Source organism: Athene noctua, chromosome Z (assembly GCF_965140245.1).
Source record: "Athene noctua chromosome Z, bAthNoc1.hap1.1, whole genome shotgun sequence".
In the NCBI taxonomy this organism is placed as follows: Eukaryota; Metazoa; Chordata; class Aves; order Strigiformes; family Strigidae; genus Athene; species Athene noctua.
Window position 1 is genome coordinate 25,252,366 of NC_134077.1, and position 22,639 is coordinate 25,275,004.

At 41.3% G+C, this 22,639-nt stretch overlaps 1 long non-coding RNA gene across 4 annotated transcripts in view; it reads left to right on the plus strand.

The window, feature by feature from the left end:
• The first annotated feature begins 2,889 nt into the window (after positions 1–2,889).
• The window catches only part of LOC141973364 (uncharacterized), a 56,389-nt gene continuing 36,639 nt past the window's right edge, over positions 2,890–22,639 (plus strand). For 2 of the 4 annotated variants that reach the window (XR_012635513.1, XR_012635512.1), the window contains exons 1-2: positions 2,890–3,148; positions 3,954–4,042. This is a non-coding gene — a long non-coding RNA (uncharacterized LOC141973364). The remainder of the gene's footprint in view (positions 3,149–3,953; positions 4,043–22,639) is intronic. The other 2 variants (XR_012635515.1, XR_012635514.1) reach the window with 1 other exon arrangement.

Here is a 22,639-nt window from a genome sequence, read left to right on the forward strand (position 1 = left end):
AAATCTTTTTTTTTTTTTTTTTTTTTTTTTCCTGGCAGACTACTCAGATGCTCTTTTTCAGGCAAGGAGGGTCCAAAGGAGCTTTTTAGGACTTAGCCTGCATTTTCCTCAGATAAGATGCCTGCTGGTGTCTCCGGGCTTTTTGTTTGAGTGCAAAGGGCAATGCTGGGACTTGGATGTCTTGGAAGGAAAGTAAAAAAAACAATTTAACTAACAGCAGTGAGTGAAATGTTGAAAAATACAGTACCAGGACTGGCTCAGAAGTAAACCTCTGTCCTAAAAACAATGCACAGCCTAGCCTTTCAAACTTTTATTGCTGTTGCCCTCTCTTTTTCCAAATTGAAGTGCTACAAGTAAAATGCTACCCCTTTTAATCAACTGAGCTCAAATGCTTTCTTTCAGTCACAAGGAACTACTCCAATTAGAGGAAGAAAGAACACAACTAATGAATCTGGGAGCATTTTTGTAAGGGACTACATCTAAATCAAAATGACTGGTGATTGAGGCAAGGAGAGGAGATTTTTCTTATTTAAAGGTCTGGCAGAGAGAGAAAAAATCATTGCAGATACACACGATGTAGCCCTCAGAAATAAAAGACCCAGCCTGTACCCCTAAATGGATTTCATTGTGAAGTTTCATGTAGGACCACACATTGGTCTGGCATTTCTGGGGCTTTGGAGGTGACTTCTGTGGACTATGAATTGATGCTGAGGATAGTTTGCTCACAAATATATTAACTTCCTGGTGCGAGGTCTGGCTCCTGTGGGGTGGCTTCAGTATGTGCAAAACTCAACCTTTTCTGTTTGTTGGTCTTTGAGCACAGGGCAACGTCATCTCACATGAACGTGGGTACTGCTGTCATTTTATGTGTCTGTGGTAGAAATGGATGAGCTCAATTCTGACCAGGTTATGGAGAGCAAGACCAGAATGCGTAACACCTCAGGGAGAGCTGCCCGCCACATCCCTCTCAGACCATGGTGAGCTGCACCCTCTTTTTGGGTTGTGCGCAAGGGGATAGAACAGAGAATCATGCCATGGGTTGTTTTTAGGACAGAGGTTTACTTCTCAAAGAGGTTTACATGCCTGAAGTTCTGCTGGCACAGAAGGGTAGATATCTGTTCTAGCAGTCACAAAAGTTTTTGAGAGTCCATGTAGAATAAACGCCCTTTATTCTGAAGCAGTATTTCAGGTCAGTATCTACATGAAGGTGAAACTTGGTGTGGCCATTCCCAAAAGGCCCCAAGTAAGACAGTTGAAATTTGCATGGTTTGCTGGCAAAATAAAGTAATTTGAGGTAAATTTTTGCAAGTTTGAAAATAATTGTGGAACTGTTAAATAGTTTTGAATGAGTTTTTGAAGGGTTAGCATGGAAGAAGGAAGAAATATTAAGGGCAGTGGTGCAAGCAGACCTTGGCTGTCATGTTTGCTTGTGTTTAATTTAAAAAATGCAGCTTCCAATCTCGAACACTGGAAATGCTTCTGTCAATTGCCCATGATATTTTCCCAATTCTTGCTTGTCTGAGGGATCTGATGTTTTGGGTTTGTTTGCTTGTTGTTGGTTTTTGTTTGTTTATTTGTTTGGTTTTTTAAGTTAACATAGCAAACAATTAGTCATATGACTTCTAAGCAAATGATGGCACCAGACTCCCAGGGACTTTCAGAAGGGCTGTGGGAGCCTGATCTCCAAAGACCTATTTGAAATGAAAATCCTTAATAGCTCTCATGAACAAAAAGCAAGGTTTTGTAGGCACAGGCATAAATTTTCCATGAGACCAGTTGACAGACTCTGTATGCAAAGTTTGCTGTTGACTCAGCACTTTCAACAGTTTTTAATGTGACTTCCTGGAGCACTTACCCTCTCCAAGCTGTTGAATTAGTTGATCTTCTGAAAACTGCACATTTGCCCTCATTTTGAACTTCTCAGTCAAATTCTATGAAATGCTAATGAAATGCAGTGCAGAGGGCTTGAAAAACAGGCACTGTAACAGCTGTGGAACTTGTATTTCTGCAAACCATATTTCTTTTAAAATAGCATTTGCTATGTTCAATATCCAGGAAATATGGCCCAGCAATAACAGGTTTGTTAATAAAGCTGGAAAAGAAAGATCTGTGAGCCCGAGTTGTACAGAAAGGTCTGTAGCCTGCTGCAACAGCTTTTTATTCAATTATCTGTTTTAGAGCAACTTGAATAGAAAGAATCGAAGTGAAATGTGGCAGGACAACATCTGTGCTACCATGATGACTATTCAGGGCATTTTTATTTGATTGTCAGTTTTAGCTTCCTGGCAAAATATAATTTACATGTAATTTCTCCAAACATTATTTTCATGATCTTGAATTCCTTTCCTTATAATAAATCCAGATTACTCTATTTCTTTTCTAGGGGAACCCTGGATGATAGTTGAAACTCCTGTGACTTAAAAAAAGGCAAATTTGGTATGACATTGTTTTTGTATTTCTTAAAAAAATTAAACATCACTCTAAATGTCAGTTCCCTGATTCAGTAGTCCTATGGGAATGAAAGTTAATGCTATAATTATAGCTTCATTCCAAACCTTGATGACAGTGACAGCAGGTGTTTTCCAATAATTAAAGCTTGTTTAGCTGATTTGTGCACACCATGTTCATTGAAATTTTTACCTTTTTTTTTTTAATTCATAAATTTTTTGCAAGCGAGCTTCTCTCCTGGTTCCTGTGTTGTGATTATTCGGGGGGAGAGGGTGGAAGACACTGTCATTAGTGTGGGACTTTAAACCGTTAGTCCATGAAGCCAGGGAAAACTGGATATGCCCTCATGTGTTGCCAGCATAAACCACTGCCCTCTGACAGATGTGCGATTCGAGGTGCACCAACGTGCTGCATCCTGGGCCGGCTGTGCACAGGGACCAGGCTGGGGACTCCGCTCACTCCGGGCGGTGATGCTCTGCAGGCACGCGGCAGGCAAAGGCCTTGTCTCCATCTCTGAGCTGGGGACGCAGGGTCTGCACAGAGATTTGCCTTCTCACAAAGCCGGTGTCAGCAAAGAAACAAAATCCCAGTGTTTTAACGACACAAGCCTCGGTTTTGCAAAGCGGCAGAGCGGCTGTTTCGAATTTTTCCACAGCGAGCCTCTTCATTGGGTATGTGCTGCAGGAGGGCAAGGCTCAAGGTAAGAAGGAAATGTGTAGGAAGGATGAGCAAAAAGAAGTTTCCTTATGATTTGGCAAAAGTTTCTGCCTTGTTCATTTAGTGAGGAGAAGAAAATACTTTGAGATGTGCTTCTCCCTCCGAGCTTTCCAACCTCTCGCTTTTTTTTTTTTTTCTTTTCTTGACCCTTATTTCACATGCTGCCTGCCTATCCTATTGTTCAGTGGAAAAAATCTTATTACAGGCGTACCAATTACCTAGAAATTAAATCAGATACTGTCATGCTGCTACTTTTCCACCTCTATTATGCAGAGTGGAATTAAAAATACCTTAGAATAAGACCTTCACTGTTCCATGAACTCCAAACCACACCAGAAATATTCTACCCGGTGACCTTTATCTGCACATAATTACAGTCTGAGGCATTCTTAAATCATTTGCTAAGGTTTTTCTAGTGTTATTCCATGGTAATCTTAAATACCTAGGGATTACCAGGGATTATTGCCCTATTTTCAGGGCACAGCAGCTAGACATGTAAGTAATTCTGTGCTCTGATACTTCCATCAAGCATTGTTATCTTTGATAAATGTGGTTTTTAAAAATAAAGATTAAAATTGCCTTGTTAGATAGTGTAGAGATGGATTTATAATTTGTCTTTAAAATGTAATAAATTAAGAAACGTAACAAAAATGTGTCTGTATAAAAAAAAATCCATGCCCTTTCATGCTAAAGTTCACGGTGTATTTTAAGAAATTTTACGATCCTATTAAATGATCACACTTCTGGAGTAAACTTCTTAATGGAATTTAAACTCTGGACTTTTGCAGCATGTTATGTGCTGAAGAGGGTGAGTGAAAACAGTCACATACGTGTTGCAGGTCAGAACAGTGGCTTCATTCAGTAAATAATCTGCACAGTAAGTAACATTTCTTGGGAATGGGATGTTACTCCAGGAGCCTGAAATAAGCTACTTCTTAGTTCTGGGTTGTAAGCAGTTGAACATGGATTGCAGTATCAGTGGATAAAATTACTAGCATGCGATAGCTCTTTGTGAATCAAGTCTGTGTTATTAACCTTGTTTTTAAGTGTGTTTTGGTGGTTAGAGGTACGCTTTGCAAGCTAAGAGTAAAATGTATTTTCAGTTGCAGCTGACCTGAGCTAGGTATGCCATGAGGGCTGCACTAACCACACTCTCTGGGTCAGGCCAAATGGTCCAACTCCCAGTCTGACCTGCTGAATGTGGGAGGCAGCTCCTGACAAAGTGGTTGTTGCATCTGTCTTACAATTTAGTGCTGATCAGAAGAACTTTGCCCTGGTCTTGTATCAAGGTCCATCTGCCTAAGAATTAAACTGTCAGCAAAATACGGGAGAAAGTACAGGAAGCAGAAAAGCATCCTTAACAAACCAGAAAAAAATACTCTGAAACACTGAAATGCTGAAACTCTCATAATATTATACATTAAACACAAATAGCCCTTCTGCTCCATACTGTGTGTACAAAAAACTAGATTTTTTTTTTTCCTCTGTGCTGCAGCAACTGTAACACAACTGCCCCAGTTATTTTGACATCTAGTAGTTGATGTGAAAAAGTATTATGGTTTCTTTCTAGACCTTGTAAATGCAGTGGCATGTTGCAAGCCAAAGAAGTCTTACAGAAATCATGTGAGAAAGCATTTGGGCTGTTTTCACAGTATCTGTTGAGACTCTATCACATAGTTTTCCTGCTTTCTTTTTTTTTCTCTCTTTTTTTTTTTTTTTTTTTTTTTCCCCCCCCAGTTGTGTGAGTTCCCCTTAGAGCTGAATATCTTTCAATATTGATGCCTTTTTTTTTTTTCTCGGTATGATCCAAGGTGTTTCTTTTTATTATCTTAAAACTAGGTTCTTTAATGGAGCATAAACCAGTTTTAATGCTATTGTACACTCAGCTCTTTAACTATCTTTCAGCATTCTCTATATCCCCACATGGATGACTTCCAGTCATCCACAGTAATGTAATTAAAACCTGGAATATACTGGTGAAAAGATCTTGTTTAAGAGCCAACTGTCTCTTAGGAACAGTAGTGATGTCTTTTCAGAGTTATTTTTGTCCCTTGATTATGCATCTGTCTGTACGTATATACGCTTCTTTGCAAGCATGCAAACTGTCTTTGGATGTATTAGTCTGTGCTTGGTTTTGCCTACGGGCTCTCAGATATGGTATCAATAATGACTCATTATATGAAGATGTGGGTCATGTCTGGAAAACTCCAGAGGGCTATGAATGACTTGAATACAATTTTATAATCCTCAACAACACGTGCAAGGAAATTTGACTGCTTTGTGAACTGTGCTGTGTAAATTTCCAGAAACAAATCAAGGTACTTATATTGGAAAAATGTAAGTCCATATGAGTTCCTTCAGTCAAATCCTTTAGATTCATAGCAAAGCAACTGAGTGAACAGACATCTTTTAATTCTTCTTCACTTTCCTTTCCCTGTCTGTCCAGGCTAAGAAATGTCCACAAAGTCAAAATCCTGTCTGATAAATGGATTAGGACTGGCAGATGTCTATATACCACTCTTCCTCTACTCACTTATTAGAAGCCAGTAAAGCCCCTCTTTCATTCCACCTTTCCGCTTGCTGGGACTACTGCAGGTATACAGGCAGGTAGTTACAGTAAGATGTACACAAGGTCTCTGTAAGTATAAAAGGAGAAGCAGCTTCATTGTGATACCTCTCACCTGTTTCAGGTTTCATCAATATCCTTACGATTTTAGAAATTTATGTTCTCTGATTAGCCCATCATTCTCATTTTTCAAACACTGCTTCCCTTAAATGTCTTCCTGTTTCTTCCTCATGTGCTGCAATCCTAAACTTAAACTTTCCTAATAAAGTAAGTGTCTTTTCTTCAAGAAAAGATGCCAGATGCCAGCTAACTAAATTAAGTTATAGTAGCTGGGATGCATAGTATGGTTGTAGTAGTAATAATAATAATAATAAATAAATTCAAACAAAATGCAAGTGTTACCTTTCTAGCTTTCCAATACCTCTTAGTTAGAACCAAAGACAAGCAAGAGACCAGCAATGTATTGAAGGCAATACTTCATATTCTGCCTTTTTCTTTGTGGCATTACATCTTGTGATGTACATTCATATCTTTTTCAAGAACTTTCTTTTATACACTCCTTTGCTGACAGGTGACAGATGTAAAACAGAGAGGAGGTGATTCCCACAATCACAGAATTGTCTAGGTTGGAAAAGACCTTGAAGATCATCCAGTCTAACAGTTGACCTAACACTGACAGTTCCCAACTACACCATATCCCTCAGTGTTAAATCGACCCAACTCTTGAACACCTCCAGGGATGGGGACTCCACCACCTCCCTGGGCAGCCCATTCCAATGCCTAACAACCCCTTTGGAAAGAAATGCTTCCTAATATCCAGTTTAAATCTTCCCTGGCGCAACTTGAGGACATTCCCTCTTGTCCTATCACTTGTTACTTGGTTAAAGAGACTCATCCCCAGCTCTCTGCACCCTCCTTTCAGGGAGCTGTAGAGGGCGATGAGGTCTCCCCTCAGCCTCCTCTTCTCCAGACTAAACACCCCCAGTTCCCTCAGCCGCTCCTGGTAGGACCTGTGCTCCAGACCCTGCACCAGCTTCGTTGCCCTTCTCTGGACACGCTCGAGTCATTCAATGTCCTTTGTGTAGTGAGGGGCCCAAACAGGAATCGAGGTGCGGCCTCAGCAGTGCCGAGTACAGGGGTCAGATCCCTTCCCTGTCCCTGCTGGCCACGCTATTGCTGACACAAGCCAGGATGCCATTGGCCTTCTTGGCCCCCTGGGCACACTGCTGGCTCCTGTTCAGCCTGCTGTCAATCAGCACCCCCAGGTCCCTCTCTGACTGGCAGCTCTCCAGCCACTCCTCCCCAAGCCTGTAGCGCTGCTGGGGGTTGTTGTGGCCCAAGGGCAGCCCCCGGCATTTGCCCTTAGTGAAACTCCTCCAGTTGGGCTCAGCCCATGGCTCCAGCCTGTCCAGGTCTCTCTGCAGAGCCTCCCCACCCTCGAGCAGATCAACACTCCCACCCAACCTGGTGTCATCTGCAAACTGACTGAGGGTGCACTCGATCCCCTCGTCTAGATCATCAATGATGTTAAACAGGAGTGGCCCCAATACCAAGCCCTGGGGGACACCACTTGTGACCGGCTGCCAACTGGATTTAACTCCATTCACTAAAACTCTCTGGGCCCGGCCATCCAGACAGTTTTTTACCCAGCAAAGCGTGTGCCCATCCAAGCCAGGAGCAGCCAATTTCACCAGGGAATGCTGTGGGAAATGGTGACAAAGGCCTTACTAAAGTCAAGGTAGACAACACCCACTGCCTTTCCCTCATCCAATAAGAAGGTCACCCTGTTGTAGGAGATCAGGTTTGTCAGGCAGAACCTGCCTTTAATAAACTCATGCTGACTGGGCCTGATCATCTGGTTGTCCATTATATGACTTTTAATGGCACCCAAGATGACCTGCTCCATGACCTTCCCTGTCACCGAGGTCAGACTGACAGCTCTATAATTTCCTGAATCATCCTTCCTGCCTTTCTTGTAGATGAATATGAACCTTCACCTACTCACTGTTAAAATATTGAGCTCACTGTTCAAGTGATGTATAGCTCAACTGTGAACTCTGCCCCAGAATAGTGTAGATACCCAAATTCATGTGTGGAGATTGAATATGTTAATGACAGATAAAGGTACTGGGGGTTACCCAATACATAGGAACAGTCCCTGGCTCACTGTGGCCCTCAGCCGTATGTTACCAGATGCTGCAACATTAGCTGGGTGAAGTATCCTACTGCTGCATCTTTGTCGGCCACCTTCCATGGGCACCTGCTTTGGCCAATGTCAGAGAGAAAATACTTAGCCCGACATTATTTGGTATGGCCCATTTGTGGTCTCATACATGGCTAAAGCTAAAAAAACCTCACAAGCTAAATAACAAGAGGTGGTCTTTTATCATTTTACTTCTAGCAGGCAGCTTTCTCTGTGTTCAGACTCCAGACAAAACAGTGGAAAAGGATTCTAGAGTCCATTGCAGTGGGGCTGAAAGGAAGGAAATGATCTTGATTTTAACCCCTGTTCCTTGTTGAGAAAAACTTCACTCTAGTAGGAGAAAGGGATGACTCAAAGTCTTATGTGGTGCCAATGTTCAGAGGCCACAGAAACAAGCTGTCAGAGGGCACCTCTGATGCTGCTTGTCAGGGGCCTGGGACCAGCACAGAATCCTTCAAACCATACCCAGTGCTCTCAAGCAATACATGTCAAACAGCAGCCAAAGAACAGGGAGCTTTTCTGCTCCCTGGCAGCGTCCACTGAAGTCCTGAAACACTGAATGATCCCAGTGAAGCAGAAGCTGAAGTGCTCATGCACAGACATCTGCCATACTGCCCAGGCTTAACTTTTCAGAGAACAGTCCTTAAATAGAAAACATCTGGTATCTCCTATGTTGAAGGCCAGCTGACATCCATTCTGAACACGTGCATGCATGAAAGGTCATTTTTATGCCTGGCTGACTGATCAAGATACAAAAAAGGGGATGAAATGTTCTATCCACAGCTTCAGTATAGTGTGATTAGTTTTTCATTTTTATTCAAGGCTCATGTATTGTTCTTCTCTGCCTCCCTTTCCGTGGCACATCATCCTCTATTTTTCTTTTTTTACCCATTGAATTTGAATAGTATTTCTCATTCAAAGGGCCCTGCTCTGCCTTGGCTGTCATTTATCCTCAGAGATTTGGTTTTTTAGGGGCTGTGAAGAGGCAGGGAGCTTACTTTGCATTTCCAATATCAGCGAGTAGGAAGATTCAGGGGCATGCTCATTAGTATCACCTGGTATAATGCGTAGTGCATGTCATGGGATGGGAGAGTGCTCCATGCTCAAATCTCTTGTCAGTGTGATGCGGGGAGTGCAACACACTGCTGAAATCCAGGGACTTTGGAAATGCTGTAAATGGTGCATTTATTAAGCAAGTTAAAGGTTAAATCTTGTTAAACCATTGGGTTCATGACCTTGAAATGCAGGACTTCTTTTCCTGTCATGTTTTAATGTAATTTTACAAGTTCACAGCAAAACGTGCAAGACATTTTCTTAATTACAGTGTATTTCTTGTAATTAAAGTGCTTCTGCATCACCATAGTACTGACCATTCCAAGATATTACAGTGACACTGTGTCCAGTATGGTCACACACCAGAATTTCTGCCCCCAAATTACTACATGTTAGGATGGGTTTTGTTGTTCCTCTTTGGACTGTATTTTAGCAACTCTTTTTGGAGAGGTGGTGGCCTGAGCTGGTGTTCAGAGATGTGTAAGGCCGATCAGTTCATTTTACAGATGCTGCCCAAAGCCAAGCTTGCATTTTTCCTCTCTGCTGTATTATAAACTTAGCATCTGATTTGTCAATAAATTATTCACAGGCTGTGAGGTCCCAAAGAACAACAGTGGCCACCTACTCTTAACCCACTTTGCAAAGGCCATTTAATTTCTCCAGAAGAGTGTTAAAGCTTGCAAGTCCTCTAGAAAAACAGGGAATCTCATCTGAAAGACTAAGTGTCTGAAAGTCTACTAATTCTTGCAGTAATTCCCTCTACCTTTTAATTACCTTCACTGCTGTGAGGCAGTATCTTATTGCAAGGTCACATTTATCTATTTTCAGCTCCCATTCATGAATTTTAAGCCTGGGTAAACCCTTCTCCTTTGCCTTTTCTGTGTTCTTCCTGGAAGCACCTGGCTGGGCACATATCAGACCATGTCTCGATGATTTTTCTCAATGCAATGCAGTGCAACGCTATCCTTACATGGTATAGAGGCCATTTAGTGAGGTGATTCAGGTCAGTTCAGAATACTGACCTGTTCTTGGCTTTTGCTATCCCACCTGCGTATTTACTTGGCAAGACTTTTATCCTGCCATTCTGGCCACCTGCATCACTGATAATGTCAACTACCTGCATCACTGATAATGTCAACTAATATTGAAACAAAGACTTTTTCCTGGGAATATCTCTTTTTTCATAGCCCTGCTTCTTGATATTTCATTAACACCACAGTTTGGAGAGTTATCAGTGAGCCGCTTTGAGATCCATAGAAAGTACTCACTGAGTCCAGACAGTGGAAGCTTTTTAGTCAAGATGTGTGACAGTAGAGAAAATTATCTGCATCAACACAGACTAGTTAAAATGTTGTGGGGTTTTGTTTTGTTTTGTTTTTTAAAAAAATAGAACAAGTGTTTATGGAACCTATTCTCCATGAAACCATACTGACTGGTATTCATTCTACTTTTAGATTCCTAACTCTTTTTTGATAAAATGCTGAAAAATTTCTGGTAAACTAGGAAAGGTCTTTCTCTGTTTTGGATCAATGGAATTACACTTGAACATATTCCACTTAAAAGTTGGAGTTTTTATAATATTTATTTAATAATCAGTCTTACTGATACAAAGAGACCTTCCACTCTGGCTAAGGAGTTTGTCCAGCTGATTTGAAAATACATAGTGCAATTGGAATGTCCATTGTTAGAGATGGGCCATTGTTAAAAGATAGATAGGTTAAGACTTCTGCAGCTATAGCACAGATTTGGTGTCTTCATTTCCTCATTTTTTCAGAGGTACATGTCTAACTAAATTTGATGCCTGAAAGGAGGCAACTTAATCTCCATGGTAATGGGAAAACTAATAAGAAGAAACTATTTCTGAAAACAGTTTTTTCATCAATGCTGTAGTCATCCAAGCACACCCTGACACTCAACAGGATTCCCAATGAGATACAGCTCTGGAGGACATCAACAGAAAGACACTTCAGCAACATCTAGCATGCTCATCTCCCCAGGTTCCCTAAATAAGATCACAAAAAAGCAGGATAAAAATGTAAGTCTGAAAATGTCACTGGCACCTTGTCTTAAATGTCATGTCCCTGACATATCAGGAGGCATCCTAAAGGCACAGCAATTTGATCTCCTTTCACTGTCACAAATTAATTCCTAGGGAAGAATGAGTACTCCATAAGTGATGTGGGGGAGGAAGGGGGTCATGGAGGTTTGTTGCTTAAACTAGAAATAAAAAAAGAAGAAAAATCCAGACAGTTTAGCTTTGCATGTCAGAACTGTGCTTTTTTTTTTTTTTCTTCCTAAGATGTCACATAAAAGTTAATGTTTTTCTTTTATGCCAAGCTGCAATACGACTGTGACAGAAAGCTCTTTGCTTTTGAACAACCACATGTTGCGCTCATTGTGTGGCAGCTGATGTTCTCATATCCTCACCGTGTAGGGGCTCACCCCAGCAAAAACACATGCTCTGGTGGTGACTCTGTGTCTGCTACTAGGCTGAACAACGCTGAACATGTTTGTGTCTGAAGATGGGTTTCAGAAGCAGCAAGAGTTCCTCTTTTTTTACTGCTTTTTTGTCCTGCTTTGTTGCAAGAAATTTTTTTTTCACCATGTAGGTTGATCCTCTCCATGTTGCAATTAGCTGGGCACCTCACTTGCAAGACGTTTTGAAAAAAATATAAAATAATAGGATTAGCTTCTAATAGCTTTATACACTTTTCATCAGGAAGGAACTTGGTTTGTCTGGGCTTCTGATGCAATCAGAATTCAGCAGATCCTCTCTCTTTTAATTTCAGAGCTTTAAAGCCATAGCTAGTTTAGCAGTTAAGTGCATTAGCCAATGTAATGAATTATTGACTAGTGGGTGATAGTTGAACACTTGATCAATATACTAACTTATTAGGAAAAAAATTCCTAGGTTGAAAAGGTCTTGCTTTCTTAGCAGGGAGAGTGCTTAGTGCTATTTAACCTTTCCGTCCTTCACAATATGGAGGACAGACAATTTATTTAAGTGTTTTATGTGTTTTGCAATCATTAATTACTTAAGCACATTTTGGACTCATGCCTTTACCTGCCTTACACATTTCTGTAAGTATCACATACATCAGTTCTTGAATATGAATTTGGCACTTTTTGTAGATTGTTACCTAATTTACAGTAAGCTGATAAATATTTTAAAGGATATTAACACCATTATCTTCATGAGTGTAACTCAAGTTGGCAGAAATGTTTTGCAGGTTTCACTGAAATAATAATTGGTTAACCTGATTTAGTATAAAATCATTGGTTTTTTTCATGGTAGAGGAGGAAAAGCCATTTGGGTTCACATTTCTGATGCAGCGCAAATGGGATAAAACCTTGAAACATTAAGGAATTCCCAAGTTAGGAGACACAAATTTTATGAGGGTATTGGTAATTCTTCCTCTTCCTCTACATTGTGTTTATATGTCCATCACAATGATTTAATCTAGATGTTCATTTATTCAGGGCAATGTTCTAAGCAATTTAAGCTTACTAACAGGTGATAGCAGAGAGCTGTATGGCAAATCCTCTTCAGTCAATTAAAGGAGACTGCAGGTGCAAAATTGTGTCTTATTGGAGATACTCAACTCTTTTTCTTAAGTGCTTGCTTACTTTCTGTATTAAAATCTCTCTCTCCACCCCCAGCAGATGGAGTCCATACAGGTTTAGGAGATGGAAGTGATTTCTCTTCCATGTTGAAGCACTATGGACACAAAGACTTAATGAATTTAAAATTTTGCTTGATTTTTACCTATTTGTATCTACAGATTGATTGCCTTCCATGTGAGTATAAAAATATCTATCTCTCCCTCTATAGAGAATTCTTTTGTTAAGGTATTTGGTGATGATCAAGCATGGAAGAAGCTATATAAATGTAAATTTTATAAGAACATGTAGGTAGGTCAAACATCTTTCAGTATAATTTGATAAACAGTAACAAAAATTGTGTAATAATTAAAAAAAATATTTAGCACTTGCACAGTTAATAATGTCATGCTCAATATTACACATTAGGTTTCCTGGCATTAGGTTAATTAGTTCCTTTCTGGGGCCATCACTGAGGCATGCCAACTGAGAAAAACTTCCTCCCCGGTGGGTTATTTAAGAGACTCCAGAAACACTGGGAGATGGCATAGGTTTTACTCTGTCAAAACCACTTGTTGTTTTTAATAGTTTTCTAGACTGATAATACTGTGATTCCACCAGGTAAAATACTAAGAAGTTACCTGCTATGGTGACCAGAGCCAGGTTACACCACAGTGAGAATTGCACATGTAGCTGCAACTGTCCCTTGGGACATCATGTAATGCTGTTAGAAACAGCTGGATATGACACAATTAAAAACTATACATTGCTGTGTATTGCCATTCATGCGCTTAGTAAGTATGATCATATATATTTTTCTGTAACTCTAACAGATCTTTATCAAGTATAAACATTGATGTAGGCTGCAGAAAGACAATTTCATGTAGTCTTATAATGGGACAAGAATAGGTCAGGACATGGAGCAATGAGGGTTCTCATGTTTCCTTTTCCCCCTGCTTAGACAGTCTTGTGAACATGCCATGGCCCACTCTCTGGGCAAAATGCACAGTGGCCATCCTGCTGTCCAAGGAACCTGGCCACCTCCACCAGGTGGAAACACTGCACTTCATGTCCATAGCCATCTCCGCTAAAGATAAAACGGCTACTTGATCCTAAATTTGGCAAGAATAACAATATCTGCTTGCTATTCCTACTGGAAAGGCAGGAAAGGGTTCCACTGAGGAGAGGCAGGATTGAGCCATAAATTAGGAATGAAAGGTTTCCATAGGATGCTTGCACTACAAGGCAAAAATGTCAGCCAGTACATTCAGAAGAAGCACAACTGATTGCAGGGACATCAACTACAAGGATCTCAGATGACACCTAACCTTCAGAGATTCAAAATAAAAAGATGGATTAAGGCTGTACAGCATCCTGTTACTGGGGGAAAAAAAAAAAAAAAAAAAAAAAAAAAAGCTTGAGGATACCCTGAGAAAGACTTTAGGTTAATGAAGGGGATTGATGAAATAATTTCTTTACTATTGCTACTAGAAAGCACAACATGATCCCAAAGTTAGACTGGTAATATGCTTTGTCTTCTGGCTCCACTCCTCAGAGCGACACAGTTGCCATCAAGGATGACTGGGGGAGAAAAGAGAAATCACAGTATAGATTGACATCTGCTTTTCTGATGGCCCCTTCTACTGAAGATTTGATGAATCCTGTGAGAGCTCTTACCACAGTCCCCCACTGCTGCACTGGCATCCAGTTTCCCCAGGGTTATGGACTTTAGCTGTGTGGGTCACTTCCCTTGTAGTTGTCCTGTTGTGGCCAAGCTTTATCACTTTCCCATTTGAATTACAGTTTTTCCAGATGCTGGATGGGTCAGGAACATTTTTATCACTTATATTTACTTAGGCTGGGGATCTAAGGTCTCTTCTTGGAACGAAAAGTGAGCAGGGAAGAGCTGTGTCTAGTCTTAGTAGAGATCTTCAGCATCTAACTGAGAAAGGGTAGAAGACAAGGTTCCTCTTCTGTTTAAAAAAGCCTGGTTTTGTCTGGAGGAAGTGTCTGGAAGCTGATACACATGGTGAGGGGCATTGTATAATGGAAAAAATTTCTGATAGGCCAGTCTGCCCTGTGTGTACCTAAGAAAACTTTCTGTGAGTGATAAGGAGGCTGAATTAAAATTTATAGATATGAAATTAGCTGCAGACATTTTTCTGCCAGGCTTAGGTCTTGCTATCTATGCTGTATGGAAGAAGGAATCAGTATAACATTGATGACAATTCCTTGGGAAACCAGATGTAAGATAAAAATACTTAGTCCTTAGTCTGTTGTAGTAGTAAAGTAAAACACTCCAATGATACATAGACTTCTGCTTAGATCTCAGAATTGCTTGTTAAAATCACTTGAGAATGAAAATAGAAGATTAGCAAGTTGAGATGAACCACTGTGTTTGTTACCCTAGGTTATTCTCCCAAGCCTTCCTGTCATTTGTGGTGTAATTCCTGCAAGCCTGGTGTTTGCTAGCAGATGTTTATATAGTCGGCTACAATTAAGAAAACTTGAAATGTTTGACTAAACTCTCTGATTTAGATATCAAGTAATTAAGTAATGACTACTCTGTTTGACATGCTTGTGCTGTATAAAACAATGATAAAAGTGTTTGGGTGAAATCAAGTGAAAAGTCTGAGTGTCTGTAAGGAAGAAGTAGGCATCTTGACAGACAGAGACAAAGTGGGCAGAGTTTTCAGCTGTCACATGGATGTCCCCAAAACCTGGGTTACAAGGCCAGTCTTACAGTTTCTCTGGTCTTAGCCCATCCCAGAGCATGCTTGTGAGAAGCCATCCTGGCTGCTGAAGGGTAGCTGCTGTGTGACTGACTGTGTGGGTCAGAAATAAACAAACTGTGTTTCTTCCCTCTTTGACTGACAAGTCATTAAGAATATCAGAGGTAGTAGAAACACCAGCTATGGTAAACTTCATTGGGAGTCAGCATTTTTGGATCTCTTTAGGGGGTGCTAGGCATTGAATGGGGGAGAGGAAATCAGCTCTTGCAGTTAATGCAGACATCATAAAGCCAATTTACTCAGGAGTGAGGAATGGCAAAGATAGGGAGTGGACCATGGGAAGAGGAACCTGGCCACACCTCTGCTTCTCAAAATAGTGCTCTGTATGTGATGCTGTGCTTTGCTTGTCCCCCTCAGCATGGAGCAGCCCTGCTCCTGCAGCTCCTTGGCCCAAGCTGGCTGTCCAGCTATGCACATGCTCTCTCCTTCCTGAGAAAGAACTTGTTGTCTCTACCCCTGTTACAAGTCTGGCTTTCTAAGCTTACAGGTTTTTGTATTATGGAAATCCAAAGAGAGTGTACTTTGGTGACTATTGAAAAATGGATGAATACAAGTTGATAAAATGATGAAGAAAATTGACCCTCGTAATTTAGAGTAGTTATCTCTGACACATTTAAATGCTGGAAAAATTAATTGTTTTTCTTTGGTGCCAGAATGATTCTCTTAATTTTCCAGATCTACCTCCTGTAAATAATTGGGCTTCATTTTTTTGGAGTGTACAGATGCAGAACAACAGTTTTGTTAAGGTCACAGTCAGTGGGCTACTTCCTCTGCTCTTCAGAGCTGATTTGCTGGACAAAAAGGTCCTTGTTGCCTACAGGTATATAGCCTTGATGACAAAGTGTAGGAAGGTTTGCAAAGAGTAGCAGCTGATTAAATGTTTTAATTTAAACTGTCATTTATTTGTTTAATACACCAGTAAAAGCTTACTGCTGTTTGGTGTAAATTGTTCTGTTAATAATAATGGCAATAGTTTCATTTATGCTAACATATAGCCTTCTTACCTCCCGCTGCGCTTTTTCTAATGACTCTTTATAAAGGTTTTAAATGTAATTGAATAAAATGCCCTGGTAAAAACACAACTGACCTGCGAGTAGTCTTAGCTGCTATAGCGTTGCCAAAGGAGAAAATTATGGTTTCTGTTAAGAAATCAGCTAAATGTTTCTTTAGCTGTGAAAGAAACCAGTGCAGCACTGTTGCTTTCAGGCCACCCCAGGCAATCCTGCTCATAGACAGTGATGATGATACTATTGCTGGTGGCAGATGCCTCTCCATACCAGAGCTGAGGGCAAGGTTAGAGCTGACTTCTCCAGGCTGGAACTGTAAGTTTTGCATGGTGGAAAAACATCCTTGTAGTATTTAACATTAAACCAGTCCCTTTTATTTAAGCACTCACGATGCTTCACAAGCCTTAGCTAATGAAGCCTTACAACACCCTGCAGTGCACTGTAGGAAAGTGCTGTATGAGATTATTAGTTTGAAGCACAGCCAGCTGGCACAGAGCCATGTTGGAGTCCTCCTGCTCCCATGTTCCACCATGCATGAGAAAGACCTGCTTAGAGATCTGCTTGGCTACTCTCCATTATCAAAAGTGGACATGCAGATCTCTCTGAAGGTGTGAAGGGGACATATCAGTTGTGACGTGTTTAATAACATTGAGATATGATTCCTCGTTTGTAAAAATAAACTGAGTCCCCATTAAGGCATTTATGAAATATTGTAACTGCACTTGGCGTTGCAGTCCTGCCCCTCCATGCAGGCTCCTTCGGCCTCTGTTCATCTCCTCATTCTTGCAACTTTTGCTTCTCCTTCCAGACATGAAACAGAAAGGTTGAAAAAAAAAATTATTTATTTAATGTTTTCCCTAGTAAATGTAAAGGTTGTGCTGGGTTAGGGCAGTATGGTGGGCAATGAGAGTTTACTAGCATAACACAGGGCAAATCTGACAATGCAGTGGTGTGAAATTGTAGCTGAATGGTCAGCATCAGCAGGGAACAGGTAAACATGCGGAAGGTAACAACAACAACAAAAACATAACAGTTTAGATGAAAAGTACACTTCAAAAAAAGAACAGTCCTGGTTGCTAAAAAAATTAATGAGCCAGGCATTTCAGTGGTAAAAAAAAGTGAATGTTTTAAACCTGTTACAAAAAGTAAGCAAGTTGGGGCATAAAAAGGCTTAGGACTGCTTATTCCTCCCACAATGTTCACATGCTGGGCCCACACAGCAGCAGAGGCACGCATGTGCTCGCAGGCAGAGTACAGGGTACAAATCCTGCAGCAGCCTGTGGGAAAGCTCCAGAGTGGGCTGGCTGGAGGGGTGACCTCAGGTCCAACAAGCTTGATCTGGCTCCTATCACCCACCCTGACAGCTGACCAACAAGGGGAAAAAGAATAGGACACACACCCCCCTCCAGCTGAGCCTCATTAAAATTACCCAGCAGCCCTTGGCAATAACAAATTGAATAGCCTTAGTTAGAGGATGCTTCTGTGCACTTGGTGCAGCTGGTGCAGTCCCAGACTTAATTTCATTCTGCTTGTTAGGGACAGTGCCAGGGCCTTGCTGTGTCCTTGGAGGTACTTTCAGCATCAGTGTGACTTCAGAGTGGGTGGTGGTGGTAACAGCAGTGGCGGGTGGTAGTGGCAGCGGCAGCTGGTGCTGGGGTGTGGCATGACTCCCAGTGCCCAAGGACCTGTGCACCATGGGACCATGGGTCTCACGCTTCTGTGCACAAAAACAGGTTGCCATTGCTGTTTTGCTACCATCATACGTAATCCTCTGAGCTGCTCCCACATCCTCTCCCGTCCGGTTCTCACGGCGGATTTGGCATGTGTTTTTGATCTGAACTTCCCAGCAGCAGTGGGGAGCCCCTGCAGCTAAACCCTGGACCCAAACTATGAATGCAATGTCTCTCAAAACTCAATTCAGAGCCATGGATTTTGACTTGAACACATAGATGTGGGAGCCACCTTATTGGTTTCTATCTCAATGGGAATTTTCTCAGACTTTTTGGGGCAGGATATTCCAACTTTAACAACTGACTGATAGGCAAGTTCTTGCTCTCTGTTGTATTTTTCACAAGCTGCCTGGGCTTGCTTTATATATAATAATGCAGATGGGGTTTTTCTAGCAAGCAGTGTGTGTTTGAGTCACACAGTATGCTCTGCCCTCTCTTATTTAGGGTTTCAAATAGACATACTGTTTACAGCTGTCATTAGAAGGAATAATCCTTTGGGCATAATCTAACATGCAATGTCTTTATACTCACTGTGAGCCTGGAACACCACAATCAAATTCCTAAAGGGTCATAAACTCTTGCTCATCTTATCATATTTATTTTATTAGGGCAGGACCCTCTGAAAAGCTTGTTTTAATAGCTCTTTCTTTGTGGTTTTCAATGAAACACATTTTTGAAAACCAAGTGAATTAATTCAAATACTTGGGGTTTTTTATTATTACAATTTGCAGATGACTCTCTAGTGTTTTAACATAGTATCTAAATAAAAGCATACTGTGTAATTTTTTTGGTAACATCTCTTAACAGGGCACTTTGCTTCAGTGCTAACAGTGGTTTATGAGTTCACCCTCTTTCTTATCTGTCTGTGTTTCCTATCTCCTTATTAATTACTGTACATTAATTCCGTGTTCATTGCTGCTAGGCATAACTCATAAGGCATGTTTGTTCTAGACCTAATTTCTGTAGGAGACCTTTCCTGCCTCTTAGACATTGTCTTTGTTGCCTTCACACCTTCTCCAGTGGGTGTGTACACATAATTACAAAATACAGTCCTTTCAGACTCAGTCATGATCCATAGATTTTGCAGAGCTGAAACGTGGTCTCTTGAGACTCCAGTCACAATGTGTAGTTTTTCATGACTCTGATTAAGCCCTATAGAGGTGGACTATGGCTATATTCAGACTTACATATTAAAAAACTGCCTCTGAAAAAGATCATCTTGATAATTTTTATGTCAGTGACATTACTTTTTGCTCCATCTTAAAAGTCAGTGTGTTTTGGAGGCAGAATGAATACTTTTCAATATGTGCATTGTAGGTGACACATGCTAGCTGCCAAGAAACTATCTCTGCTGCCTCATTCCTTGGGAGTGAAACTCCCCTGGGAACTGGCTGTTGTGGCAGCCCATGTGGTTTTTTGCCTTTCTCATGGGCCATTGCTTCTAGCTGAGCAGCTCAGTCATAGCCTCTTGTTCCTTTCTGTGAAATGATGGCAGAACCTCCTACTTGACCAAAATAGACTGTGTCTTCCTGCTGTGCTCAGTAGTCTCCTGATTGGAAGGTCTTGATTCCAGAAAAAATGCACAAAGGAAGCCATAGGAAACTACATCACTCTCCCCTGTGCTCTGTATGCAAAATCCAGCCATAATTGCACACTTCATGCTTGTAGATCTTTATAATTCATATGTTTATAAGGGAAAAATGTCATCTTATTTGGCCATCTGGTAAGGACTCAGAAATAAGCTGGCCAAGGAGGAATGTAACATTTGTATTGCTTTCTGTGTTTGTGTCCCTTGTTCTCACAGCAGCCCTTGTTGTCTTTTCTGTGGCCAAAACATCTCTGAATGTGCCAAATGACGGTGATTAATTTACAGAATAAATTGTCAAGCAAAGGCATCTTGAGCATCAAGCAGAGTAAAGTTGAGTTGTACAATTTGCATCTGCTGGATACAACTTGGATCCATTATTTCCATTCACTTTCAACACTGTATTGAGATTGATTTAATATTCTCTTAGAAGCTGATACTGCTTCACATTAATCACAGCAAACCTCATAGAATATGTCATTCTTTTGACACTAAGTAAAAGATGCTGGTGCTGAGGCATCTCAGTGAAGTGGATGTGCATGCATCACTTCTGAGCACAGACTGGTTTTGACAGGACTGCCCTTTGGAAGATCCCCCTCTGGGTTTAGGGTCTAGAGCAAGCCTATGTAGGCATAACACCAAACTGTGCTGGTGCGGGTGGGGAAAAGGAAGAGAGAGCAAGAGGCAAAGCTGGGAAAAAAGGCTTTCAGCATGCCATATACCCCACCTACAACCGGGGTCAAGACACCGGGGCTTCCACACTCACCACAGCGGGAGCTGAAACGCAAGGAGGGCTATGCTAAACCTTGCTGAGGTGGAAAATACTGCTCCATTCCAAGCCATTATCTGACAAGAAGAGGCTTCTAGTGGCTTCAGGAAATATTCCTCCTTAAGGAGGTCATATAAAGGGAATTTCAAGGGATGAAGACAAGCAACAGAAAGATGAGTAGTATGTAAGAGGTTTATTAAAGGAGATATATGCGAGGGGATTGTGTGGGAAGAAAAGTCATCTCACTACCAGAGAGATACCTAAACTAAAACATGCCCCAGGAAATCTCTAGATGAGACAGATATAAAATGCTTAATGGCAGGACTGTACTCAAGTTTCTGTTGATTATAATTTTAATTAGCAGCAACAGCAGAAAATCTTCTCAGCCACAGAGTAAAACTCAGAGGAGATCCCATAGAGATAGCTTTGAACACATAAATGAAAGCATTTTGAAATTAGCTATTGTTGGTGCCTTGTATCTAAGTTTTTTCTTGCACATCCAAATTTAGTTACTAACCACTCCTCTAACTGCTTCTACTGCCTGACAAACCTTAGAGGAGGGCTTCTCTTTTCCAAGCTAGAAAAGGAGAAAGACAGACATCTGGGACCAGAGAGGGGCCATGGTGTAGAATGAATTCAGAGCTGTAATGAACATATATGTCCAACAAGGACATTTGGTGATATATACACAATGGCCTCTGATTTGGGGCTTTTGGTTGTGACTGTCATTCAAATACCTATGGAAACAAACTTCTGAACCATGGGGTTTCCAGGTGTCCTTGATTCTCTGCTTGAAGTGGATCTATCTTCTGAGTGAGAATGAACGTGAGTGAGGATGCACCTTCAGCCTCAAGTGTTGAGCTCTGTCAGATGGATGCACTCAGGTGTTCAGCCAGAGCTATGACCTTCCAGAAATTCCTGAATTCAGCAACACGATCACAGCTGTTACTTATTCTGAGAAGTGTGATCATGGCTTCTCGTGGGCGTGGAGAGGACAATGCATCCAGGAGGCACAGAGTACAGGTTGTCTTTGAGCTTTCTCCAAAAAGCTGGTTTGAACTTTTACAGATCTGGCAAATATGTGGAAAGAAGGAAGCCCCCTATTCACAGTGCAGGCAAGCAAGCCCCTGCCACTCCTGACATTTCTGCACATGAATGTATTTTTGTTTGCCTGCCTAGGCTGATGTAAAAGCTTGTCCTTGATCTTGTTGTTTAACACCTGTTAAAAACGATGGTGCTGGATGGCAAGTTCCTCTCCGAATCTGTAACAGAGCAGTGGAGCCACAGTACCTTCCTGGAGGAGCTGCTGGAGGCCCGGAGGAGGCATGGCCTGGGTACGCAGGCTGGCAGGCTGTGCACTGCCCCTGCCCACATCTATGTTGCCACACTGTGCACCCGTGTGGTGACACTGCATGAGCTCCACCATGTGGGGTTGGATGGATCCACCAGAGTTGTTGGTCAGGTGGATCTGGTGGAGACACCATGCCTAAATTTCAGGCCTTTGACATTTACAGTGGAAAACGTATACAGTGGAACACACACATAGTGTGTATCAGCCAAGGGATTCAGAAACAGTTAAAATAACATACCTGGAGTGAAATCAAACAGAAGTGTTATGACCGGCAAATGAAAACTGCAGTCTTATTAAACAGAGATAAATAAAGATTTTTGCTGTTGTTGAGGAGAGAGAAATAACATGACTGGTACAGGCTTGCTAGAAATATATTAGTGTTTGCTAATAGATGTTGTCTGTTTGAAAATGTTACACTGTCCCACTGCAAACATCTGCTGGTTGCCTATCTCCCTGAAGAGCTGTGTCTCTAATGGCAGCTCAGCTTCTTTACAAAGTGCTGGAAGAACCACTGGAGAAAATGCAGCTCACGTAGAAAAAGTAGTGGCCTATAATCTTAGTGTTGAGGGGATTTGCTCACAGAGGGACTGTGTAAAGGTCAGAAACAAGCTGATCTATGGCTTTTCAACCACACTTTTCCCAAGCAAGATTAGTCAAAGGAGTCAGTAAGACAAAAAGTGTTTTACCTGCAAGTTGCAAGAAGAGTAGGAAAGAAACAAAAATGCTGTGTTTGACTGGCTTCCTAAGAAATGGTAATGGTGTTGTGTGAGCAAGGGTTGAGGGTTGCCCAAGGCACTCCTGATAGAAGTACTTCCCTG